Source organism: Amblyomma maculatum, chromosome 10 (genome assembly GCF_055883805.1).
Source record: "Amblyomma maculatum isolate TAMU_Amacu chromosome 10, ASM5588380v1, whole genome shotgun sequence".
Taxonomy (NCBI): Eukaryota; Metazoa; Arthropoda; class Arachnida; order Ixodida; family Ixodidae; genus Amblyomma; species Amblyomma maculatum.
This window is the reverse complement of record NC_139353.1, coordinates 169,165,593-169,193,311: the sequence shown is the minus strand read 5'-3', so window position 1 is coordinate 169,193,311 and position 27,719 is coordinate 169,165,593. Positions and strand designations below refer to the sequence as shown.

The 27,719-nt window shown below is 44.0% G+C and overlaps 1 long non-coding RNA gene across 1 annotated transcript; it reads left to right on the top strand.

Annotated features, from left to right (window-relative positions):
* Positions 1–560: 560 nt before the first annotated feature.
* On the top strand, positions 561–24,587 carry LOC146177902 (uncharacterized). Its single transcript, XR_014701396.1, has 3 exons — positions 561–672; positions 1,013–1,117; positions 24,260–24,587. It is a non-coding gene; the product is annotated as an uncharacterized LOC146177902 (long non-coding RNA).
* Positions 24,588–27,719: the final 3,132 nt, after the last annotated feature.

Below are 27,719 nucleotides of genomic sequence, written 5' to 3'. Positions count from 1 at the left end.
ACACTACCTAGAGGGAAAGCTGAGGACGCTGCGCTTCAGCCACCATGGGCGCGCTAAGAATCATGGGCCGGTGTGCTACTTGTTGCGGGACAGTCGGGTTTTCTCGGGTACGTGGAGTGGCGTTACGGTGATGTTTCTTTTTCGTCATCATCATCATCTGAAGGTGCGTACATAGACCGCGAAAGCCATAGTAGCGAAAGCGCAAAAGCAGACCTGCCGGTCGCCACCGCGCGATCTTAGTAAGCTGCGCATGCGCGAGAAGAAAGAAGGTAGGTGAGGAGGAATCGTTTGTAATCTGGCGGATGTGACGTAATAAACTGTTCATGTTTGTGTTCTGCACCTGCCGGTCGCCACCGCGCGATCTTAGTAAGCTGCGCATGCGCGAGAAGAAAGAAGGTAGGCGAGGAGGAATCGTTTGTAATTTTGCGGATGTGACGTAATGAACTGTTCATTTTTGTGTTTTGCTTGCGCTTACTCTCGGACCCAGGAGCTTTTCTTCCGCCGACTCCGAAGCCGCAGGTGCTTTTTTTTTTTTTTTTTTTTCAATTTTGGCATGCAGCGGCGATGGCGGGAGGTTCGTTTGCATCGCATTGTTTCAGATCGACCGGACTAAAATGGATTCTGCAAAATAGATTGGGTGGCACGCATCCCTGCAGCTTTCTCCAAACATTCGTGAGTACTGCGAAATACAGCGCAAAGCACGTGTTGCATTCCGTACTTGCCTCGCCTACTCATTGCACCGCTGCCCCCTCGTTACAGGTGGAAATTTTTTTTCTGCATCGACGCGCTATTGTTCAGCGATCTCAATTATTTTTTCGTAATCTTGCTGTGAGTCTGCAGTGACTGCAAGTGAAGTGTAGAGGAACTAGGGAGCCCTTTTTCGCGCGCTTAAAAGCAGTCCCGGCGGCTCGCACGAAAGGGCTTTCCTTTTGTAGTTCATTTTCGAATACGCCTCCGTTTGGCCCCGGCTAGCCCTGTCCCAGCAAGAGCAACCATTTCTGTTTTCTTTCAGTGTGTACCGAAATAATCTTGAAGCACGGCGATTGTGAGATCTTGGCTTCGTCGCAGCTTCTGCTCATGGCCTCTCCCGATGGTATGAATTGTGCCTCATGAAAAGGTGAGTAGCACTTACTTGAGTGCACCTGCTTTTAAAAATATGTGCCGGCAAAAACCGGTTGCTCCACAAGGGTGCTGATATATGGAATCAACAGACTTTATTTATGAAGATAGTCCACAGCATGACTTTGATGTGGCCAGGGCATGAATTTCGATCAGCACCGCCACAGCCAAAGCAATTAAAAGCGGGGGAGAATCGAAATTAATGGTGGCCCAACAGCGCAAAACAAACACAGACCAAGAAAGAAACGAAACGAAACACACGAACAGCGGTGAACTTACAGCTGATTTTTTTATTGGGAAGAATCACATCATATATATGCACACGAAGAAACAGCGCACATGCGCAATGTCAACGCCCTCAAGTTTTGGTAAAAAGGAAAAAAAGCATTTAAAAGCATGAGTGCATCGGCAGAACTGCTGCCCACTGTGCAGCATATTCATTTCCCGAGGAGATAATGTGACAAAAGGCGTACTCACGCACCCTTTACTTTTTCTGATGTGAAAAGCTTTGGCTACTTCTCTAGTGCACTGGTAAGAATGAACGAACAAAACATCACTGTCATCAAAAAATGACGTGCATTCGCACGTGGATCAGTGCTTCGCTAGGTTAGTTTCTTTCTCTTTCAGCGAATTAGCGTGCTCCATGAGCCGCACTTTAATGCATTGCACAGTCTGGCCTATGTAGGTAAGGCCACAGGACAGAGGGATTTGATATACTATGCCAGTCTTACAAGAAACATGTCTATTTTCATGATTTATGTTGCTCTGCGCCCCTCGTGCATTCTTTTAACCGCGGCTCCCACTCTTTCTAGTTTGTTAGGAGAAGGAAACAGAACTTTTACCCTATGCTTGCTTCCTACTCTTTTAATTTGGTGCAACAGCGTGTGTACATATGGCATGACTACTACCTTTCTTCTTCCTTCCTCCGAACCCCTTTCCCGTCCTCACATGCTTGAAGACGATTTTAGCGCGCGGAGGACTTTGTCTGCACTCGAGACGAGAACTGAGTTCAGGAAACCAGCTTCCCTGCATTTGTCCGCCTGAGTTAAGAGACTGGACATCATTTTATGATGACAAGATTTCTTCACTGCCATGCCTAAGCATCCCGTAACAAAACTACTTTTTACGAGCTTTGAATGAAAGGACCTGTAATTCAGAAGGTGCTTTTCACTCCTAGGTGAATACTGCCAACAGACATGATGGGGTTGGAAAGACAACTTAATCAAGAAATTGTAAGGCTGTTTCTTGGGGGACTTCATGCGTGAGCCTTAGTCCCGACCCAATACGTGCAAAAACATCAAGAACATTTGACACAAATTCAGGATTCACAGAGCTAGCTAGCACCAGAAAATCTTCCACGGAACGGAAAATGTGCATGCAACAACTGGCTAAATCATTCTCAACTTTCATATCAACCCTGCTTAGATAAATGTCGCTGAGGATGGGAGCTACCTTGGCACCTATGCACACACCAGATTTTTGCGTATAAAGGCGACCATCTCACTCAACAAACGTGTTACTCAGGTAGTAAGATAACATTTCCAAAAAGGATCTGGTTAAGGTTCCACACTCATTTTGGAACCAGCATTCATCATAGTCCTCCGTAATACATTGCTGAACATACTGGATGAGTTGAGAGTGTGGAAGATATTATACAAATCAACCACATCTACGCTAAAACCAGCACTGTATACCAAGCTTTCATTTTGGAGCAAATCAGCAACTGCCTCAGAATTAGAAACGAGAAATGGATCCTTTACGCGAAGTGACGACAAATGTTTGCAAAGATAGTACACAAAACCAACTGCCATGAATTGCGGAATTCATACTTTCATTCATTATACTTTCTGTGTTGTAACAAAATCCTTCACGTCTTACCTTTCCCAGGAGTGAGCATTTATTGCATTGTTCTGATTTCCAGGTCCTTCCCTGTCTTTGAAAAATTGAAAAATTGAAAAAAAAAATTTATTTCCAGTAATATACAGGAAATGGGCCTCGGGCGAAAAGCTACAGCGATAGCTTGAGAGATGCCCGAGGCCCAGTAATTGCAGAGCAACAGGACGTGGGACGTTAAGGCGAAGATATACATATATAACATGAAAATTTTGAAGCACAGAAAGAGCACATATATACAAATGAAACAGCAAGTTAAAAAACAGCACAGTAAATTAACGATCCTCAATAGTGTAACAGTATGCACGAAATATGGCAGAACGTAATGAAAATGAAGTGACTATTCTTGTAATAATGTTTAAGGCAAGGAACGGAAAGTACAGAGAGACAGTGCGGAATTGATAAAATATAGCTTAAAGTCCTTAATTGAGGCGGTAAAGATGTTTGGGTTGTGTATGCTATAATGATTTAATGTGCATGGTAAAGTAAAACGAAGGCTCTGGTTACCGTATAACGTCCTCGTTCGAGGAACGTCCCATATTTGTTTACTTCTGGTGTGAAAGGGTTTCTCGTAAGGCTTAAGTCCAGATATATTCTTCAAGAAGTCAGTTAAGCATTGAGGTGACAATTTAAGGCAGTGAAGTAGACGATACTCAAACATGGCATGCACACGATGAATCCTATATTTCGGAAATAATGTTTCTGTATGGGCAGTGTAGCATGCACCAGCGATCAGTCTAATTGCCTTCTTTTGGAGACCGAGTATGATGTTTAGATTTGTTTTGGATGTTGTACCCCAAACGAGGTGACAGTAGTTTATGTGAGATTGAATTAAAGCGTGATAAATAAGGAGCTTATGCTTTGAGGAAAATTCGTTGCGCAGTCTCGAGAGAAAACCAACAGATCTAGTGAGCTTGCTTTCAATATACATTATATGGTCAGACCACCTCATCAAGAGTCGAATACAATACCGAGTGATTTGAACTTGTCTACAATTTCAATAATGTTATTTTCTAGATGCAGAGTACTGTTTACTGTAATATCCTGGCTAAGGGGACGAAAAAAGACTGCTTTGGTCTTGTTAGAGTTAACTACCAAACCATTAGCTGTGGACCATTTGTGGAGAGCACAAAGAACCAGATTTGCACTATTGATTAGTTCATCGGCAGAAGATCCTCTAAGAAAAAAACTTGTGTCGTCAGCGTACTGAATACAACTTGTATGATAAGCTATGCTCGGAAGGTCGTTAGCATATACATTAAAGAGGAACGGTCCAAGAAGGCTACCTTGCGGGACACCACATTCAATGAGAAGGGAGCTAGACTTATGATTATCGACCGAAACAACCTGCTGGCGCATGTTTAAATAAGAACGAATGAGTTAGGGAAAGACCACGGACACCATAGCTTTCAAGTTTACAGAGTAGTATTTCATGATTAAGAAGGTCGAAAGCTTTGGTAAAGTCGATGAAAATACCAAGGGTCAAACTTTTAGCTTCGATATTATTTAAAATAATTTCCTTTTGTAAGAGTAAAGCAGATTCCGTGGACTTGCCCTTTCGAAATCCAAACTGACTGGCATTTATTAAGGCATGTTTAGAAAAGAACCCATCGGTTCTCTTGAGCATTACTTTTTCAAGTGCCTTTGAAAAAACAGGGAGAATAGAAATTGGCCTATAGTTTGTCATCTTGTTTCTATCGCCTCCTTTGAAAATAACAGTTACGTTTGCATATTTCATTCGTGCAGGAAAAATTCCTGATGTGAGCGACAAGTTAAAGATGTAGCTTAAGCATGGTGCTAAGAGATCCGAAACAAATTTAACTGGTTTAATTTGGAAGCCATCGAAATCGGTGCAACTTGTAGGTTTTAGGTTCATTATAACGCTAAAAACTTCCTCGCTGGTCGTTAAATGAAAAGCAAAAGTCTCTAAACCTGTATTTTGGAGATACCGAAGTGCTTCGACCGCGGAACCACTCGGTCTAAAGCTTGTGAAGAAGTCATTGAATTTTTCTGCCAGCAAAGAGCGGGAATAGGGCAAGCCATCGATCACAAGCTGACCTAAGTGCGTATTTTTATTCTTGTTTAGAAACGATTCATTTAAAAGTTTCCAAAATGCTTTCGGACCTTCCCTGCTAGTGAGGATACGCGATTGATAGGCATATTTAGATCTTCGCAGTTCGTTGGTTAACTTGTTGCGGTGTTTTTTGAAAGCTGTAAGGTGATCAGGGTTCCGAGTGGACATAAAGCGTTTGAAGAGCCTAGACTTATGATTCATCATTTTGACGTGTGTTGGAGTCACCCAAGGTTTACGGAGTTTTGTGTTTGATTTCTTTGTTTTCCAGGGAAAACACTTATTGTAAATGTCTTTCAAAGTACTTAAAAAGAGCTCATAAGATTCATCAACGGAAGAACAGGCAAAAACACAGTTCCAATCTGCAACGCGTACAGATTCGCGAAATCGGGCAAGTGTCGCATCAGTTATACATTGATAAGCAAAACTATTTGGTTGTGCGTAACTTGGTGAGCAGCTATGTGTCATGGATACGAAAATGGCACAGTGGTCACTAAGGTCACAAGCAATAGTACCGGCAGAAATGACGGGGGAGACAATGTCTACTATAAAAAGGTCAATTGTACTGATTGACGTCGTTGTTATCCTTGTGGGTGTAGTGATAAGATTTGTAAAACCATTGGAAGCAATTGTGTGATTCAATTGGCGATTTATACTAGAAGGTGCAAGTGTATTAATGTTGAGGTCACCACCAATAATAGTAGAGTATTGGACTTCAGCGGCAAAATCGAGAAATTTGTCGAGATGTGTTAAGAACTTATCTGGGTCACCTGACGGCGGCCTGTAAACGACAGAAACCATTTTGTCCGCAGTCTTCAGCGCGAGCATTTCACAGTCAGGAGTCATTATAGAGAACTCAGGTAAAACTTCGCTATGAAGGCCACTGTTCTTTACGTAAATGGCAACACCCCCTCCACGAGAAGGGCGATTCAGGAAACAAGGATCATAGCCGGGAAGTTTCACCAAGTCAGCATCGCATACGGCCCATGTTTCAGTTAGCAGAATTGCATCAAAATTGTGCTGCAGACTGTCAACAAAATATGAAAAGTCATCAAACTTGTTACGCAGAGACCGGACATTAATATGTAAGGCAGAGAAATTATTTAGGTCGAGGCAACCGTTTACTTTATGGGGAAGTAGTAATTCGTGATACTCCATATTTAGTTTTCAGTTTACGGTGAGTTATTGGGCTAGCAGAGCAAGGTCACTCTCTGACCGAATGGCAAAGGCGGAGTCCCCTTCCTTCCTCCTGACCAATATTTTGCCATTGACATGCCAAGCAAATTTGAGGCCAAATCGTTTCGCCTGCTCTTCCACGATTCCAAGGAGGTCTCGCGAATACTTGGTCATGTTCTCTTTGACAAAGACAGAGCTGTCTACATCACGGAAGGCGCTCCTTTTGGCGAACCATTTGTCCCTTAGCTCCTGACGAGAAAATCGGACAAGAATGATGGGAGTTCTGTCCTTTTTCGCGGGCAGTCTATGCATGGTCATGACATCCTGTTGCAGTAGTGGTTCAAGAGAAACCTCGGCCCCCACTTCATTAATTTTAGCCAGTAGGTCTTCCTGTTCGCTCTGAATAACACCATGAAATTCCAGGTTTAAACGCAGACTACGCCATTCCAGGTCATTGACACTAGACTTGATCTCGGTCAAATCAGACCCAGCACAGTTGCTTTCCAGCACTGCAACTCGAACTTTGAGCTCTTTGGTTTCCTTTTCTTGGGCATCGAGTCGTTCTTTGAACTTGTCGAACTCACCCGAAAGCAAGTCAATTGCCTTTTCGATTCCGTCCACTTTTTCAGGGAGGCAAAGGAGAGAGCTAAGCTTTCTGTTTATGTCTAACAGAATTGTAGGTATATTAACTTCTGCCTGGTCGGCTTTCCCTGTGATAGCGCCATTACTTGCATTCGGTCTGCAAGACCCACACTTCCATGTTTTTCTAAACGATTCTCGTTTCCCCTTGAGGGTTTCATCAATCACACCCGAGCAAGCGCCCGAGTGGAAGGAAAAGTCGCACGCGCAGCATATCAGTTGTGAGTGCTCTTCAGACAGCACTCCTCTACACGCGCAACAACGGGACATGTCAAAAACTAGACCGGTAAAAGCAGAAATGCATCAACAAGAATTTTTGTTTCTTTGGCAGCAGCGGCAGGTTTGGACTGAAGGTATAAGAAAAGTGACCAACCTGGGAAATCACAGAGGAGCGTTAGGCGAGGTGCGTCACACGAGCTGCTGCTGCTGCCAAATGCGAGCAAAAAACACCCACAGTAGACGAAGCCGATAAGGCAAAGATGTGTCGCCGCTGTCGCCCAGGAATGCCACGAATGGTGGAGAAGCTTCTTGTTGCGTGAAGACAGGCGCCAACTTCAAAACGGCAGTCCCGAAGTAGCAGCCTCCAGAACAGCGCACGTCCAAGGGGCACACAGATGCAGAGGCCAGGAAAGCGGCAGCAACACGAACTGGGAAATCACAGAGGAGCGTTAGGCGAGGTGCGTCACACGAGCTTGGAGGCAACCTGCGGCTTTCTTCTGTGCTTTTGATTCTGCCTTAGTTTCCATCGGATAGCTGTGGCTGGTACGTGTGGGCAAAGGCGTTTCATATTTGCAGACCAGCATATATATGGTCCAGTGCTTGTCAAGCCAACAATTTTTTTCGGTACAAAGTGTGATGCTGCTGCAGTTCCACAAAAAAAAATGTTTTTACAATTTTTAGACAGCTTACCTTCAAGTTCTTCGATTTTGTGATGGTGTATATATGTTATGCTACCACTGTTTGTTTTTTTTTCTTGTCATGCTGATGCATCAAGGATAATGCTAGGCTGTTATGGCTAGCATGATCTACTAAGGTAAAGGTGCCGGTTTCATTCTACACCAACTGATACAGGTTGTGGGCTCAACCATCCTCAATTTCTTTTTAAAAAATCATAGCAAATTGTATTGCTATGAAGAATATTATCCCAGCTTGTTTTTGGTGTAAAAGTATTTTCTGCCCGTGACCACCATCTTAAAGGAGTATAGACACCAAATTTTGGTGGCATTTTTGTAAGACATTCCTGTATACGGATCGCCACGTGGTTTTCGCCTACGACTGCTAAATAATTCTCAGTTCAATTTTCTTTTCTCGCCAGTTTCGGTTTCAGCAGCTGAGAGATGGCTGTGACATCACAATCAAGTCCAAGCCATGCACGGCATAAAAAAGCCGCAGTATAATCACCAGCTCTTCACTTGTGATTCCGGTTCTCGAGGCAGGCTGGCTTCAGCGTGGTAGTGAATTTAAACATCACAGGATATCACAATTTTTTTTTCACCCGTCACGTGACCTAGACTTAACTTTGGCGTCACAGCCACCACACGGCTTTTAAAACTGAAACGAGTGAGGAAAGAAATTCAATGATAAATTGTTTAGCGGTCATAGGTGGATATCACCTGGTGCTTTCTGTACAGTAATACCTTGCGCATCATTACAGCTAATAAAACACGAACCTAAAAATTAGGTGTCTATAGGTCTCCGCCATGTTTAAAACAAACAGCAATCAAGGTGGCGCGGCAGTCGTCTATGGCCCCAGAGCAGGCGGAAAGCATGGGAGCCACCCCACTGCTGTGGCCATACTTGCCAAGAGCGTGTTATTGTGATATGCAGGCACCTTTTTGGCAGATAAAATACCCACGCGCTGTGTGAGTACTCCGTGAACCTCAGTAGTGAGTACAAAAGCAATACTTGGAAAAACTTCACGTACACAGCATGCATCGCCTTGTCCTGCACACCGTACCAGACCAAGAGCGGGTTCAAAGCGCACGAGCGAAGTTGTTGCTGCCTTGAAAATGAGCAGGGTTGATTGATATCTATTTGCTATTTGCCCAGCACATTAGTCGCGGAATGCGTCGAGGATTGCAAAGCTTTGGGTGTGTACAACAACTTTCAGTCGGGTAAGTGGAATGTGATTTTTCTCGCTCGTAAAAAGCGCACGCAAGCCAGGTAGGAAGTACTCCGCTCAAAGCATCATTGCATTCTCGGACGATTCTTCATACCGAGCACCAAATAAGCGTTGTTGGTAAGCATGGCAACAGTAGCAAGGGCATTGTGCCTTGGCACAGTACAGGTTTGCTTATCCTTGCATTATTTCTTTAAATCACCACGCTGCACGCCTATCTGTTGTGTTCGTGGGAGGTTATTGGTGTCAACATTTATAATTTCTTCATGGGTATTCAAGCTTTTAGCTTGCATTACAAGCTGCAGCGTCCGCATGCTGGTTCCGTAGTTAGGGCTACCCAGTTCAGTCCTGGCCGCCGTGACCACGTTTCTATGTAGGATAAACTCTGAATGCGACAGTGTGCCATGCAGTACGTAGTTGCTGTAAAGATCCTCAAAATCTGAAACAGCTAGGGGCCCATATGTCGCTCGGGACGCTCAACCCCACAACTCGCATTCAAAATTAGCTGCAGTGAATACCACTCAAACCCCTCAGTATAATAAAATTCAGCTCCAATTGAGCAAATCAGTGGCTGTCAGCGCACGCACATTTCATCACAAAATTTAAAATAATATTAGGTGAACAAAGCTAATGTTAGCCATACAATTTAACCACGAAGGAGTGCAACGCAGATCGCTTGCGCAGCAGCTCACTATGCGCATAATACGTACAATTAGAAAGTAAAAAACAAAAATTTGCTTGAGGAATTGTTTACATTATAAATAGGTCTACGCATTAATATACTGGCTGCCTCGTCAGCATTTTACGTGCACTCACAAAATACCATTACGCGTCATAAAGAAGGCCAAACTCGAGTTATTCATGACCTTTGAGCTTGTAACCGCTGTGGCGTAAAGGTGTCGGTATCCAGCCTTCGCGCCTCACTGCGATGGCCCACTGTTTACGGCGACCTTCGTCCGTAAGAAACCTGTGCAAGCTTACTAAACTTTGCGTTCTTTACCTTCCAGTACATGCCACGGTGATGCAACTAGTCAGCATGGTGCTTTGTTTTTTATTTTTTCGGCTGCAGCAAACCATCGCACAATCACAGTAGGCGAAAGCAACTGAAGCATTGTTTTTCCTACCACGCGAAAGTCTAATTACGAGACAGCGCCACCGCATCTTCATGACGTAGCCAGAGTGAAGGTGGTCTATACTCTTTTAAGTTTGCAAGTGATAGCAAAACCTAGTCACACAGATAAATTTGTAAAAAAATTAACTTTTTGATGCATCACTATAAACAAAAATTTTCATATTAATAAAATGCATTGTTCTTTTGATGTGCAGGAAATAAACAAACTCTGCCTTATTTTTGTTCAAATAAAAATCGTAAAATATTGTCACGGACAATAGGGCTAGACGTGCCTAAAAGACAGGGAGAAGCTGTACCAGCAGCCAGCGTTCCGCACAGAGCGCGTGAGCAGACTTCAGCGTCTTTTTCTGCCAGGCACCACCTAAGAATCTCGGGAACACCAGGTGGCATTACCCCCCCCCTCCTAAAAAAAAAAACGAAAGCAGAGGCTGATCGCGAGCGATCGGCCTTATATTTGTTCAAATATAAATCGTAAAATATGGTACAAAAAGTTGAAATTTTGAAATGTTTATCAAATTTTATATTCTTATGGTATAGGTGCTAGACTAGAGTTCCAGAGTGCCTGGGTTCAAATCTGACTGCCGGCAGCTGCGTTTCGATGGATGCAAAGTGGAGAGGCATCTGTGTGCTGTGCGATGTCAATGCATGTTAAATATCCCCAGGTGGTCAAAATTACTCCGTAGCCCTCCACTATGGGGCCTCTCTCCTTCCGCTTTCGCTCCCATCTTCCTTCCCTTGCAGCGTGATTCAGGTGTCCACGGAAAAACGTTTCCTTTCCTGTAAGCCAATTATTACTATTATAGTACTCAATCTATTTCTCCAACCTTTTTAGAAGACAAGAAGCCTATAAAAGAGATCAAACAATGTAAAGTCCACCTGCAAAAATATTCTAAATCCAAGAAAATTGCCTTATTGAGGTTTATTCCTCTGTCAGTTATGTAATGAAGTGGCCCTATTAAAAATATGAAAAATACTAGTTTGCACAGAGCCATTCATTGCCATTTAATTCTGAAAGTTTAATCAGGGTGCTTTTAAGTGAGAAAATAATTTCTCAAGTTGAGCCTTTGCAGGCAACCACGGTGTTGCTGTGTGCCTGCTCATCACAGCAGCCCACTTTCTGCTGGCTGCGAACTAGCAGTCCACTGCTTGAGTGCAATGGTGCTTTAGGCCTGGGCACTGTCAGCTTTAAATGTGCAAATTTTTTGCAGGTATATATATATATATATATATATATATATATATATATATATATATTACATGATTCAGTACCATTCAATGGCATTTATTTTTTATAGCTTAATCTAATTTGTGCTTTAGATGAAAAAAAAAAACATTTCCATTCAGCGATCGCTTTGAACCCTGGCGTTGCTCTGTGCTTGCTCTTCACTGCAATGGATGCTGGAGCTGACCTCAAGGAGACATGTACCAACACCTTGTGGGGGTTCTCACGGGACTCGGGCTCTGTGCTCAGAACCGAAAGCCTTGCCGCTAGCTCTAACCACATCCGTGGCAGGGAAAACGAAACACGGAGGCAGAGCCACCGTACTGGGCTGTTTATTGGGAGTGCCCAATTTTTATACTTGGTCATAGCAGCACCCGCGCGCTCCGGCGTCGCGGCGTCGTCTCCCCAGGATGAGATGCTGTGCATCGATATGAGAGGGTAGGGGGAAGGAGGGGCTGCCCGGCACGCTACGCCAGTTTTCTCGCCCCTGCCCTCTCCGCCACTGCTTCAGGGGAAGGAGAGAGCTGAGGTATCCCCGTGAGGGAGACAGAGTTCTCCGTGTCGTGCGGGCGCGGGGGATCTAAAATTCCAACACCCTCCTCCCTTAATCGTGACCTCCACCTGGGTCCCATTTTCCCCTTTGGAGTCGCACAGCTGGTCCTTCAGCAGGCCCATGTAATACAGGAATCAGGGCAGGGGTCGGGACTTGGGTTGTTGGACTCTGCTCCTGGTGCCGCTGCCAAAGCGAGGAAGGCCACCCCCTATACCGAGCGGGCCCCGCATGCAGGCCGTACATCCGACTCGTTCTGCGCTGAAATCCCTGTCGCCGCAGTCGCGAGGAAACACAAGGGTGCGAATTATCATGGCTCGCCTACCGGTCATGGGCTGCCAGTACGCCCGTGGTACGCTGCTCGCCCACGGCTGCGCCGACTTCCCGCAGGTCGTAAATCAGCATCAGACTCTATCCCGATAGGAGCTCCATACTGTTTTTGTTGAATGCCAGTCTCTGTGCTCGACCTCAAACCGAATACAGCACCTGCATTTGATAACTCTCCTTGCAGCTGCGGGCAAAGAACAGTCTTCTCTGCAGCTTTTTGATCTACATCTCAAATTACTTTGCGGGGAATTCTGATCCTGGTGCCATGCTACAGCTTCATTTAAATTTTTCTTTGTGTCCGTGGCCTTCAGCAGATTCTTTTATTGTCGAAGCTGGCAGTGGCCAAGCCTAAAGTAGCATTTTATTGAAGCAGTGGAGTGCTGGTTCTGTGTATATTTGCAGCTGGCAGAAAGTGTCCTGCAGTGAAGAGCATGTAAGGAATTTACGGCGTTGTAGCGGAGCACCAGAACAAGAGGACCAGCGTGGCAGGCTTCTCAAACCGAACAGCCCATGCCGTGCTTGCTCACTGAGCACGCATCGTTCAACCTTATTTCCTTCTTTTGCTGGCTGTGAACGGCGATCTTAGCGCCTCCGCTTTACAGCGGCGCTGTGCGCTACAGAGCCCCCCGACCAAACGGAGTGGCGAAATCTACGCGCCAACGGGGAAGGGATGGCCTCAGCGGCAGGCACGTCGACAGATAAGACAGCAACATCCGAGGGGAGCTCCTAGGGAGGTGTCTCCATGTATTTGGGTTTAAGGCGATTCAGGGAGACTACCTCTTCACGACCATCCAGCAGGATAGTCGCCGACTTTGTGGTCTTGTTGAGGACGCAATACGGGCCATCATGGGGGGGGGCTAAGAGGCGCCTTTACAGTGTCTAGCCTTAGAAAAACATGTGTCGAGGACGCAAGGTCTGGGTGCACAAAGATCTGACGGTCAGATGATCAAGGTGGGACTGGGTTTAGGTGTTGAATGCAGTCCCAAAGGCGTTAAAGGTACTGCAGGGGCTGGGACGAGAAAGCCGAAGGAACTAACAAGTCTCCGAGATGACTTCGGCCACCGAACAGCCAAGGTCGCGACGAAAAACGGTTCGTAGGCTAAGAAACACCATAAAAAGGTGACCAGCCCAGTGCTCGCGATCTAGGCGAGCAATGAGGGCAGTCTTGAGCTGACGATGGAGCCGCTCAACCATGCCGTTGGCGCAAGGATGGTATGCTGTGGTGCGGCAGTGTTTAGTGCCGAGCAGACGGGTAAGGGAAGTGAAGAGGATGCATTCAAACTGGCGGCCACGATCCATGGTAACAGCCAGAGTGGGAAATCCATTCTGAAACGAAGGCTTTGGTAACTGTTTCCGCAGTAATGTCCAGAATGGGCACTGCTTCGAGCCAACGAGTGAAGCGGTCAATCATTATCAGAATGTGCCGGCAGTCATTAGATGGAGGTGGTGGTCTAACCAAATCAAGGTGAACGTGGTCAAAGCAACAACCAGGTGGCAGGAAAGACTGGGGCGGAGTCCTTGTATAGTGAGTCATTTTGACAGACTGGCAAGCAAGACACGAGCGGGCCCACTGGCGAACTTCTAATGTTTGGCCAGACGTACCGCTGGGTAATGAGGCACTATGTGGCTCTGATGCTGGGATGGCAGATGTCGTGAAGGGAATGGAAAATGGCAGGATGAAAGACCCCCGGGATGGATGGACGCGGTAGAGCCGATGACAAGTCGCACCAGAGCAATCCGGTCACAAGCGGATGAGGCATGAGCTGCAGACGGAGGGCACGGGGGTGGTCACGCAGGGCCTGAAGCTCAGGGTCTTTGTTATGTTGTTAAAAATTTAGAAATTTCATCTTTTTGTACCTTTCTTCTGTGACTTATACCTAAAAAAACGCAAAGTTGGTTTAATTTGCTGCATTCAAAAGTGCAAGTCGTGCACCGCGATAACCTTTGCACATGCGCAGTTCAGCTGCCCCTCCACGCGCAGAGAGAAAAGAGCATGTGCAGTTTAATTAAAAAGTGTTGGAGCCTAAATGTTTTATGAATTTGTGAAGCCTCTTCGTAGACAATACGACATGTCGGCAATATTTCTTTTTACACGAGCAGTATCTAGAGTGGCAGGGAGTACTCAGGAGGAGAGATGAAATGCTGGTGTCACCGTTGGCGACCGATTTTTCAAGTGAAATGTACATGTCAGTATTGATTTTGTGAGTGCAGATCCCAAAAGTTATGCTGCACGGCCATTAATTTCAGAGTGGTGGCAAATTGGCCATTTTAATGAGTTTGGTTCAACTGATGGGAAGATTTTTTTTTAATCGTTTTTTCCGTGATAAAGGAGCCCTTTGTTGCCATACGGTTTTTATTTGTCCATAGCTCATCATCATTATCATCATTAGCTGGACTATTTATTTATTTATTTTCGATACCCTCAAGCGCCGAGGCATTACAGAGGAAAGTGGGCAAGCAAACAACGCAAGAAAAAAATTATTTTTTGTTAAAGGCGGCACAACAACGTAGTTAAAATGTAGCAACACACAGTATTCGAAAAAGTACAGAAACAACAACTGTAACAAATGCAACGCAAGAAACTGAACAAACATAGCAGAAAAAAAAGTAATAAAAAACGAAGAAAATAACAAAGCAACAAAGAAACTAACTATTCGCATCAGATAAAAGCATCGTCATCAGAGACTGACGATAAGCAGTATAATCCTGTATACAAGCCACGGCAGCGGGAAGGTGGTTCCACTCTTTCGATGTGCGAGGAATGAAAGAATGCAAAAAAGTGTCAGTACGGCAAAAAATAGATCCAGTCTTATGTTGATGGTCGACACGAGAAGAGCGATAGGGGGGTGTAGTGATAAAACGAGAGTGCAGTAATTGGTGATGATAAATTTTATGAAAAAAGCATAGGCGTAAAAATTTTCTACGTTGTGCGAGAGACTGTAAGGAAAGGTTAGATTTCCCACTGCAGAACGAAGGCTTCTCTCATAATCCTTCAGTTAACCCGGTCTTGTGCTAGCTGCACCCACTTGACCCCTGAAAACTTACTAACCACGTCCACTCACCTGACTTTCTGCCGCCCCCTGCCACGCTTGCCTTCACTTGGAATTCAATTTGTTACTCTTAGCGACCATCAGTTATCCTCTCTTTGCAATATATGTCCTGCTTGTGGCCATTTGTTCTTGATTTCGACTAAAATGTCATTAGAGTTGATTTCTTGGACCCACTCTGCATGCTTCCTATCTTTAGACTACACTTACCATTTTTTATTCCATAGCTCTATGCATCTACTTCAACTTAAGTATAACCCCTTTAATTAGCCTTCACACTTGAGCCCCATAGATGAGTACTCGTAAGATGCAACTGTTATTTACTTTTCTCCTGAGTTATACCGGTAAGCTGCTAGTCATGGCCTGCAAGAACTTGCCAAATGCGCTCCATTCTAGACTTGTTCTACTGGTTTTCCTTCTGAATTTAATCCTAGTGCCAGCGGAAATAATCTGAGCGCCAACTGATACAATCTGCGCACCGTGTAATTTAATTTGAGTGCCAAGCATTTAATAAAAGCGGCAGTGTATTTAATTCGAATGCCAACTCGAATAATGACAGCACCAAACAATTTAATCAGAGTGCCAATGCAATTAATACAAACGCCAGCGGATTTAATTCATATGTGAAAAATGAATGCGGTAGAGGGCTCTAAAGCACGAAGCATGAATTCCAGAAATAAATCGAAATTGAGATCACTTCGCAGACCATGCGACGCTTAGGCATCACATCTGCATGCACTATTTCGCTTTGTTCTTGTATCTTGTAAAAAACCAAGAACCACACGCAGCTGAAAAACTGCAGTTTATGACACGCCCTCGCAGCTTTTAGTTTAGACGTATGACAAGTGAATAAATATGACCGTCATCTTCTAATCGGCTGGTTAAGCACTGCTTATTATGGGCTGTCATATGCACTGAATCTGCATGCCGATGGCATTTCGGCCTTCACACAACAGCCTGCTGTTTTTTACGAAATGGCAACCGGTGCAGAAACGTATTTGTGTTTCTAATAATGATTCAATGCCACTAACAGAAAAGAAGGATTAGTGTAAAGCAGAGTTGGTTCAGGCGAGAAGATATGGAGCCAGAAAAACATATCTCATTTTACCGCTTTCTCAATTTTACACGGCCACTACCACGGAAAGAGAGAGCGCGCGCCGTTGCATTCAGTCTGGTTGTGACATGGCAAAGTGGCTGAAACTATGTACAGCAGAGCTTACAACCCAAACAGCAGTGCTTAATTTGCCTGGGCGGCAATCGTACCGGCATAGGTGGATAACAAACTACAGGCTTGTAAAAGCACAGAAGCGGCCGTCTTTAAAATGCAATTTTATTTTCTGGGAGACTTTAGGTTTAAAACACTTGCATCAAGGCAATATTTGTCATAATACTGATGAAGGCTATCCTATAAGTTGACGCTTCGCTGATTCAGCGCATTGTCTGAAAGATGATCTCAATTTCGATTATTTCTGGAATTCATGTTTCGTGCTTTGGAGCCCTCTATTGCATTCATTTTGCACATATGGATTAAGTTGGTTGGCACACGGATTAAATTTGCCGGCGCTTGTATTAATTGCTTTGGCACTCAGATTAAATTAGTTGGAGCTGGCATTATTTGAGCTCGCGCTCAAAATAGATATGCTGGCGCTTTAATTAAATGGTTGGCACTCAAATTAAATTACATGGCACGCAGATTATATCAGTCCGCGCTCAAATTATTTGCACTAGCACTAGGATTAAATTCGGGTGAAAACCTGTAGTTATCGCCCTTTCATGGTCCGGATCTGCGGTTGTTACCTGTCCTAAGCAGACACATTTGCCAACAACATCTAGTGCTCTGTTACCTGCAGGGTGGAAGTACTGCTCCATTCACTCTGTTTGCTTTATTCGGCTCCATCCTGCCCCAAACGCAATATTGTTCCAAAACCCCAAAACTTGATGTTTTGCCATGATGTTTTGATGCCTTGTTATTTTGCCATAAAATTTAGCGAAACATGATTTTTGCTTAACATTAATTGTATTGGGCCATTAATTGCGCCAGGTACAAGAAATGCGGTTCGATGCAATTTGGTTAGGTGACTGTGAGAAGTGCAGCAGGGCAGTGGCATGTTGTGCTATAGACCTTTTCACGAGCCTCGGCGAAACTGGTTTGACTGGGCTGTGGGGCGGGTTTGGAAGAGATAATTCTCAACTTTTCCTGTGCGAGCAGCACAGCCCAGTATTCAATATGGCAGCTCCCACGACCACTTTTCGAAAAAGTCTATAGACCAGAGCAAGGAGGGTAAATTGAACACTGCCATTTTAAGAGCGTTCTAGCACCATAGGTGCCGCAGCGAAACTATGGCTCTGGATTGTCAAACGAGGCAGCCGTGGGTGTCTAGCTCTTGCGCTTCTATGTTGGTTGGTTCATAGGAAGGGAAAGGCGCAGTATCTGTCACACTTGCTCTGTGGACACCTGAACCGCGCCGTAAGTGAAGGGATGAAGGTGGGAGTGAAAGTGGATAGAGAGAAAGGGGGGCCGTAGTGGAGGGCTACGGAGTAATTTCGACCACCTGGGGATCTTTAACGTGCGCTGACATCGCACAGCACACGGACGCCACTTCGTTTCGCCTCCATCGAAACGCAGCCGCCGAGGCCGGGATTCGATCCCGGGAACTCCGGCACAGTAGTCGGGCGTCTTACCACTGCACCACCCCGGCGGGGCCGCTTCTATGTTTCTTTGAAGTTTTCAGAACTGGCTGCTGATAAAATTCTCAAAAGTTAATTTCCGCCTCACAGCAATGCTATTCTTTACATCTTGCGAGGGCAGAGGCAAGTACAGTGTCCACAAGTGAAGCGAGTGGTTCCTATAAGCGCATGGTACCGTTGCATGCAGGCTTGCTATGGCTGTGACTTTTCTTATTTGATTTGCACCCCCAAGTCATGTCCCATGTAGAAGCAAAACTTTTGCAGTCCGCAATATGTTTTACCTTTGCGTAGTGACTGCAAAAAAATCTGCCGCAGCCCACACCTCACAAAACAGACCGCATGCCGCTAGCGCGAGTGAATACTTCTCATTGGCGATAATTGCCCGGTGTCTCTCTTCTTCTTCTTCTTCTTTTTTTTTTTTTTTTTTCCCCTTTCCAACAGGGTTGAAGAAGGAATCAGCAGCACATCATCCAAGCAGGAGATATCAAGAAGTCTTATTTTTGTGACTGGTTGGCGTTGCTTATCATGGCTGGTAAAAAACAAAAAAGGCACTTCCTTGCTGAAATGACAACGGAGACATCAGGGAATCGGAGCAAATGAGACATGTTTACTCACACTTGCGGCATGCCACCTGTTTGTGCGGTGCGGACTGCAACAAATTTTTGCAGACACCACGTGAGGGCAAGATATGTTGTCTACTGCAAGGGTCTTGGTAATATGTGGCATATCATTGGGCGTGCAAATCAAAATGGAAAAGTCACAACCGTAGTATTTTTCGCATAGAAAGGTACTATGCACTTAACCGAACCACTCGCTCCACTTGTGGACGCTGTGCTTGCCTCTGCCATTGCGAGATGTGCAGAACAAACAGCCTTGCCATGAGGCGGAAACGCACTTTTGACGATTTTGTGGGCAGCAAGTTGTGAAAACTTCAAAGAGACTTAAAAGCGTAAGCACTATGAATACTCATGGCCACCTCGTTTGGTAGTGCAGAGCCGTCATTTCGCTGCAGCACCTCTAGATAGCCTTACAGCGCCCTCAATATGGTGGCGATCAATTTACCCTCCGTATTCTGGTCTATAGGGGCCGTCATAGTCTAAACGAAGGCAGCACACTGGTGGTGGAGGTACAATGCACCTTGGCTGGGCCTAGCTATCATATATAAATTTTTAATAAACTAGAAAAGCGAGCATAAGAAATCTTTTGATCTCAAGTTATTCTAAAACGAGTCACAAATGACTGGGAGGAATTAATTGCAAGAAAAATGTTTTGTGCACATGACGGCAACTTCTCCCAGCCTTTTGAATCGCCAGTGGTGAGACAAGTGAGGGCAAGGAGCGAAGCAATTGCCACAGGCTACCATGAGCTGTTGAGGAAACTTTTCTGGTTACAAAGATCTACACGAGTTGTTCCAACAGTTCTGCTGTGAAAACGAGTGTGTACTTTACTATAGAATCGTTAACAACAAACCTGTCAAGTCTACTTCAGACAAAAGCATACTTGAAGCATTGGGGGGTGATGCCATGACGGTGTCAATTTCAAGAAATGCTTTCAAGAGTGTTGGGCATAGAAAGCCTGTTGCCAACGTGTAGCCCCAGTATTACTTAAGGGGGGACATGGGTCCTAAAACTAACTTTATTATTTACTGCCCAAATGTGATGAAACTTCACAGAAATGTTCAGGTTTTTCTGCTGATTTCAAATATGCAAAAATTTCTCTTCTGGGGCAATTAGTTCTAAAGGTATTAGAGAATTATTGCTATTGTCTGCTCAAACAATAGAGGAAAAAATGCTCATTAGAATTAATTTTTAATATGAAGGTAGATACTATAAAGTATAAGGAATGCAATGTTGGAAGCACATTTTTTATTTTCACTTGTAAAACTTTTATATCTTAACTTGAAATCCTTACACAGTTGCCATGCTTGTGAGTGCAAAGTTCAGTGGGCTGCTAAATTTCTATTATTAGCTCAATTACAAAACTGCTTCCAACATTGCACTCCTTACACTTTATAGTATCTATCTGTATATTAAAAATTAATTTCTGATGAGCATTTTTTTTTCTATTGTTTAAGCAGACAATATACAATAATTTTCTAATACCTTTGGAACTAATTGCCCTAGAAGAGAAATGTTTGCATATTTGAAATCAGTAGAAAAAACTGAACAATTCTGTGAGGTTTCAAAAAATTTGGGTAATAAATAACAATACCAATTTTAAGACCCATGTCCCCCCTTAAAAGAAAACATGAGTCACTGGGAGACAACCATGAAGTAAAGAAGCTTAAGGAAAAAAAGGCCAGAAAAGGCTTCAGTGCCATCTATCCTTCCTGAAGGTACTACTGAGCAGTGCCCAGGAATTTATCAGCACAGCTGCGGGATCAAAAAGGATGTGAAGAAGATAGCGAGTGGCGATGTGCAGCTCGTTTATTTCAATTCCAAGGGAGTGGTGGTGCTTGAGCGTGGACATGTCTAAAGCTGTCAAGTCAGAATAGGCAAAAGCTTTTAGTCAGCTGTGTTACTTTAAACATCTTTACATGTTGAGATATGCGTGCATAGGTAGTACAGCATTGAATATTGAATAGAAAGTAATCAAATTGGATTTTTTTATATATCAGTAAAAAAATTGCAATCATTAAAAGTTCTTGACCCTAGAAACATGTTCTAAAGCATGTTCTGAGTGCTCCAAAGTGGCATTACCACTGCTCCCTCAGCTGTTCCAAAATGCTCGAGCCTGCTTCCACCCCTGCACCTATTAAGGCGAAAGCCTTCAATGGCTCATACTGTTGCTGTTTGTTCGTTCGGTCACACATAGCTGTAAATCCAATGACGTCATCACCAAAACCGAAAGTAACGTCATCAGGAAAATGAACTTCAGTAGAGTAAGTTGTTGGGCTAGTTGGTATTCTAGATTTAAGGACATAGTTTTCAGCACAAAGGCATAGTCCCTATAGTCTTTCTTCTTCTTTGGCCGCGTGCCTTTGCGCTGAAAACTTTGTCCTTAAATCTAGAAAAATTAAAATCCGATCTCCACCGGGAATTGAACCTCCATCCCTCGGATCCCCTGCCGAGCGATTTAACCTACTGCGCCATGCCCGGAATCGTGAAACACATCATAATTCTTCTTGTCTACAGTGAGGATGATAGTAGCGATAACAATAATGCTGCAATTAGTGATAATGACAATGATGGAATTAGCAATGACAATGCAATTAGTTGGTAATGATAATCAGAGCAAATGTGATTCACCTTGTGCACCAACAACACTCAGGCTGTCATATTTCTGCAGTGTAGATTCTACAGTGCCCTCGGAATTTTTGTAAACTGCTGTTCTTATCCAAGGCTATTGACCATTACCTTAGGGTTCCACATATTAATTTTTAGGCCTATGTTTTTGCTTTGCTTGCCTAGGCCATTAAGCATTCTTTGTAATTTGTCTGCTGAGTTAATTAACAAGGCAATGTATTAAATCAGCCCTTATCCATAATTGTTCCCACTCCAGGTCTCTGAATACTTCCTCTAAGCAAGTGGCAAATAGTACTGGGGACATCATGTCTGCTTGCCTAGTGCCTTTCCTTATGGGAATTTTATTACTTTCTTTATGGAGGACTATGGTTGCAATGCAGCCACTATTGATATCTTCCAATACTTTCACATACGGCTCATATACACCCTGATTAGGCAATGACTGCTGACGTTTTGACTGAGTCAAATGCTTATTCTAATCAACGAATGCTATTTATAGAGGCTGGTTATATCCCGAACATCCTTCTATCACCTCGTTGATAGCACGAATGTGATGTAGAGTACTCTCTCTGACAACCTGCCTGATCATTTGGTTGATTAAAGTCTAAGGTTGCCCTGATTCTATATTTGATCCCGGATATATCAAATGCACATATATCATATTCCTATATCGAACTCTCAAAATATCCCCCTGAAAATTCTACATTAAAGTTTAGCAGCGTTGTTCATGTTCATCGAATTGCGCGTCGTGCCCTGCAAAGGATTGTTTTAACAGCTCACCGGCGATCATTTTTCATGCATGGAGCCGGGTTGTAGTCTTGGCAGCTGCTGCCTGCCAAGATTTCCGGCACCTGCGAAGCGGCATTTGGAAGTGTGCCCGATGTACTCTCCTTTTCGACACTAGGTGGGAGGTGACATTCAATGCGTGTGTACGCCTCGCGGGTCATCGCCGCGCCCTTGGTGAGCAGTGTGTTGCTGGCAGGCAACGCACCGCTGCCATACATGTACCATATTCATGCTTCTGGGTTATAGAGAGCCTCATCTGTTGGTATGCCTTATATATGAAATTGCTTATGTATCTAACTATTTCGGGATCCCCTTCGAGTTCAATATATATAACTGTAGTAGCAGGTAGTATGTTGATTGGTCTGTAATTTTTCAAGTCCTTAGCATCCCCTTTCTTAAAGATTAAAATAATGTCAGCATTCTTCCAAAACTCCGGTGACAATGTCCAGACATTGCATATGCAGGGTGGCCATTTTTCAAGCACAATATCCCCACCGTCCTTTAACAAATCTGCAGTTACCTGAGCCTCCCCAGCTGCTTTCCTCCTTTTCATAGCTTCTAAAGCTTTCTTAACCTCTTCCTTTGTCACTGACGGAACGTCTGATTGCTCTTAACTATTGCTAATCTCATTATCAGCCTGGTTAAGTGTAGAACTCCTCGGCTACCTTGGCATGCATACATCGGATTTTCACCTACTTAATTTCCCCTTCACCTCTTTCAGGCTAGCACTGTTTTTTTAGAGCATGCTCAATTCTCTCCATAATATACTTCCTTGCGTCGAACACATTACGTTCACTGAGTACCTTTAACATCTCTGCCAGTTCTATCCTGACCGCTGTAATGGAGGTTTTCGTGTCTTGCCATTTCATAATCAGATATTTCGTCTGCTTAGGTAGTTTACTGGTAGCCTGTCTAATTATCCTATTGCCTACCTCTGCCATGCACTCATTATCAATGGCTCTGAAATTATCGCTCATTGCTTCTAGACTAAGATCGCCTTCGTCACTTAAAACTGAATTATCTATTCTGTTCAGAGATCCTGAATTCGTACACCTTCCCTCGTGTGGCAAACTTTATCCGTTCCCTCCCAAGTGTAGCGTGCTGCCGCGCTAGTTGATGATTCGTGGAGTCTAGAATTTAGCGCAAAAATAAAGAACGGACGAAAAAGGACATATAAAATGATTGACTAGCGCTAGTCAATCGCCTTATGTGTCCTTCGTCCATTGTTCTTTACTTTTGCGCTACATTCTTGACTTCGTTTAGCAAGGGGCAGCAGAAAATGAAGTGTGCGAATGAGATGAAGTATTCAAGGATTAAGTCGCCACAGCTGGCTAAACATTAAGATAGGCGTGTAGGGACCTTGATGTCGATATTGGGACCTTGCCATTTTCAGTGGGTTCAATGACCAAGATACATAGGATTGGCTTCCCTCTTACAAGCGGTTAAGCGTCCACAACCAGGGAGGCGACGCTGGGAAGCTGAACAACATGGTGTCTTACGTGACAGGCGTTGCCAGTTTGTAGAGCAGAAACCACAAAGCAAACTTCATCACCTAGTCTGCTTTTAAACGCGCCTTTTCTTAGATCTTTGGCCGCCCTTGCATACAAAAGCTGTGTTCCAAACAGTACTTGTGAGCCTAAACCCAGCTGCAAGGATCCTTCACCAGTTATTCTGAAGACATTGTGAACCTGTGTACACATCTAGAAGTCTCCAGCCAGAGATGGATCGGATAAAGCGCATTCTCAAAAACATCGAGGCTGACGCAGTCCAGATGTTGTTGTCCGAAACCCTATCACTGTTGCCAATATATTCATGCTTTGCCAGGAGCAAAGCAGCGCATTCTTGTTCAGCCACCTTCTGTGCACTTTGAATCACTTTCCAGCTTGGTTCCGTCCTGGACCAGTTTAAACCAGGGGAGGTGGCATAACAACTACTCCTAATTAAGGACATTTGGGGATCTCCATCTAGCCTGGCCATGACCCTTCAAGCTAATTTGCGAGCAAGTGTCTGAAGTGCTGCCATTCATTCACCTGCAGGTTCCTGCTGCGGTTACGCTCATGTATGGCAACGTCAGATCTGGTCAGACATGTTTATCCCATTCCGCCTTCCACTGTAACCTACCGCCTTCATTCCTACGTAGCCGTCCCCTTTTTGTGTGGACTCCTGGCGCACATATGACAACCTTCTTATTTGTTATGCGTGCAGAGTTTCTGGTCACATTGTGCGTCATTGTCGCCACCTGCAGATGTGCCTGACTTTATGCGCCTCCTGAGCCCCGGCCACGTCTGTCCTGCAGACAACTTTGACACCTCCACTCACCACCTGCCTACTCGCCTCCATCCTCATAGTGCCACTTGGTTTCTTTGCTGCATCTTTGCCCCAGGAAAACTAGTTACTGCCTGAGGCAAGAACTGCGATTATGTCAACAAATGTAGGGCCCACGTATTGTTCCTACAAATGTATTTGAAGCGGTGGAGGGCCGTTCCTTGTTGATACTGGTGCTACTGTATCTGTGTTGTGTAGGAAACTGCACAAGCTAATAAAAGTGAGGACATCATTATCTGATCTTTCGCTTCTCACACCATAATGCGCAGTGTCTTTCGCCTTTGACCGCCTGCTCGGCCAGGGTCGCCATTCACAGCTCGTTATGTACCATAAAATTTGTTCTCTCGTTGTGCTCCTGTGGCACCATTTCAGGTTTTGACTTTCTCTCTGACCATGGCACCATCATCATCATCATCTGCGTTAATGGCTAATTAGAACTTCTCCCATGCAGTTTGATGATTTGTCTCCCACTTTAAGCAAACTGGCTGTGGCTGCCGAGATTGAGCTTCCTGCATGCTCATCTTCCTCCTTACAAGAGAATTAAAGGAGACTTTTATCCTGCAGTGGGTGTAGTCAGGCTGGTTAGGATGATGATGAGGAACCTGTTCGGCTATGCTCTTGCCATTTTTTTTTCCTTTGCTGTTGCACACTATTGCATCCTCTTCACCTAAAAAAAAAGTGCAAGACACCCCTACATAAAAACGTACACAATATCCATGGAAACCTACTTGTTGTGAGATGCTAGTCATTGTTGCATGGCTAGTGTTTTGTACTTTCCTAGGTGCAGAAAGTGCCGAGCATTATTTTCATAGAGTCGCACTAGCTTCATTTTTTATTTATCGATTTAATTATACATACTATCGATCCAACCTGGACGAAGATAGAAGTGGACACAATGTCAAACTTGGAATAGCGCTGCCATTTCGTATCTAAAAAAGAAAAACAACTTTACCAAAAAAAATAAAAGGACACTGCTCAGTTCTATGGCGCAGCTAGGAAGTGTTGTATGGTGCTTCATTTCTTTCTTTTCTGACATGATGGGAAGTTTTACTGAAGAGCCAAGATTTTGCTGGGGAAGCAGTTTCAGATAACAGAAATAAGCAGTTGGTCATATATGTGCTTGGTAGAAGAACATAGCTGCTATTCTGCGAGCATGAAACTGTGCGGCTTGTGTGAGTTCCCAACATTATTTAGGTGCCCCAATTTTTGTGGAATAGGGGTTTGTTTCTAACTAGACACGCAAGTATTTAGACATTTCTTGACAGATGAACATAATGCATGCCTGCAAGACCTGAAAGACACTGTGTTTTGTTGTGCCCGAGTGCATATTTAGCAAATATGGTAAGTGCAGCACATGCCCTCTCATTTTGGAGATGTAAATTCAGGGGCTACTTGTAAACGTAAACTGTAAACTGAATTCTCATTTGAGGTGGAAAAAGATTGCTAGATCAAAGCAGTGCATCTTACTGTTGCATTTCATATTGCTTCCCCACAGTGGCGGCAAGTTTTAGATGCATAGCCGCAGATATCCTGCTGATGACAGGAAAGTTGCTTGCATTACAGACCATATTTTGCGAACACATTTTATAAGCATTGTGTTCATCCAAAAGAAAAGAAGGATTGTAGTATAAGATTATTTCAATTTGAGAGTTTCTATAGGCTCTCCAAGAGCGTTATGTGCCTTTATTTGTACAAATGCTGCATCATTTGTCATTCCTTGTTCATATCCATACAGGTGCATAACCTGCAGGATTTTCATCCTCCTAGGTGTGGGCGCTCATGCATGAAGGAAAAATAAGAGTGCGAGACAAAACAAACTATCGCTTGTTTGTATGCTTGGACCGCTTTGTTTAGTGCATTTATAAAATATCTGTATAGCATGAGTCGCTGTAAAAAGTAAAAAAAAAAAATCGTCAAGGGTGAGTTGTGCTCTAGTTGATGCCTGTAGTTAGGCTGCTTGCTGTCAGTTGAACACATCAACAAAACTGCCAGGATCAAATCTGCCGCTTGTTTTCCAACATGTCAATCCAGTTGGATTCGTAATGGGACTGCTCAGCGTATTCTTCCTTTTGGGCTCTGCGAAGTATTTTCATTGTCACTTCTATTTGAGCTTGGAATATTGCTTGCGAGAAGAAAAAGGAGCAAGGGAATATCTTCACGTTTCCACTGGTTCCTCACAGGTCTGCGCTGATGTGCCTTGCGATCCCTGCTACATGTCGTGCGTCAAATGTCTCGATAGAGCAAAGCAGCCCTTGCGAGGTCTATCTTCGCAAACATGCGCTCGTTTAAAATAAGTACTTCAAATAGGGCGCCGAAACTGCATTTGCGAGCGGTGCAGATGGCGGCACTTACCAAATTGTAACGAATCATTTTTTCTCTCTTTAGGATGCTACAAACTAAGCTTTCTTATCAAGAGTATAGTCCTAAATGTTGAAGTCATGTTGTTAGATGTCATTCAGAAGGGAACTTTCTTTTTGTAACTGATATTTTCCATAAAGTTGTAATTGTTTAATTTCCAGTAGTGGCGCTGCATTCGCTTTTGCATTTTTCTTCATGGCGCCGTGCTTGAAGCATTTAACAACGTTCGGCAAGTGGTTCGACGTTAGAGGCAGAAATATGTGCTGTTATTATGCTTTTACATTTCCTCTTTACCGCTGTGGTTGTCATATGCTTTCTCAGTTTTTATAAGTCGGCAACCAGACCCTTAAACGCTGCGCTAAAACATTGTTGTACACTTGCAACTTCGACGAACCGAGATCACCGATGCGCGCAATTCACCTCATCTTGGTAAGTTCGCTCCTATTTAAAATGTCCGTGCATCGGAAACGAGCTTAGGAGAGTACAATGATTTTAGCGGCTTCTGCAAGGCTAAAATGGTTCAGTGCCATTTATAATGTCAATGCGTGGGGGCAAGTACAGAACTTGGGCGAGCGCACTAAAAGCCTGTTCGGAATGTATTGGCAGGAAGAAAGTAATTTATTGTTTCCGATGTAAAAAGTGCCAGTTATTCTCTGAAAAACGACAGGACTGTACAAACGTGCACGCAAGATTTGAGGTAATCGATGGTGTGATCAGCTTTCACAGCGCTTAGTTTTCTTTAGTTTGCATTCTTTGACACGCCGCTCTTTGCATCTGTGCCCAACCTGAAGCGCGGATTTTTTTGTGGGTTGCATGTTTTTAATTCGTATTTTTAGCTCTAGATTTTCGCCTATGTACTTCGAAAAACTGGCAAAAAAAAAAATCTTTGGTAGTCATGGTGTCCATGCCACACACTTTCCAACAATTTTTCTTTGCACTGTTCAGCTGACTTGAAGGGGAACTGCGCACCAGGTTGCTTGAGGCGAATTTTTATTTCGGTTTTGCGGGTTCAAAAAGTTTGT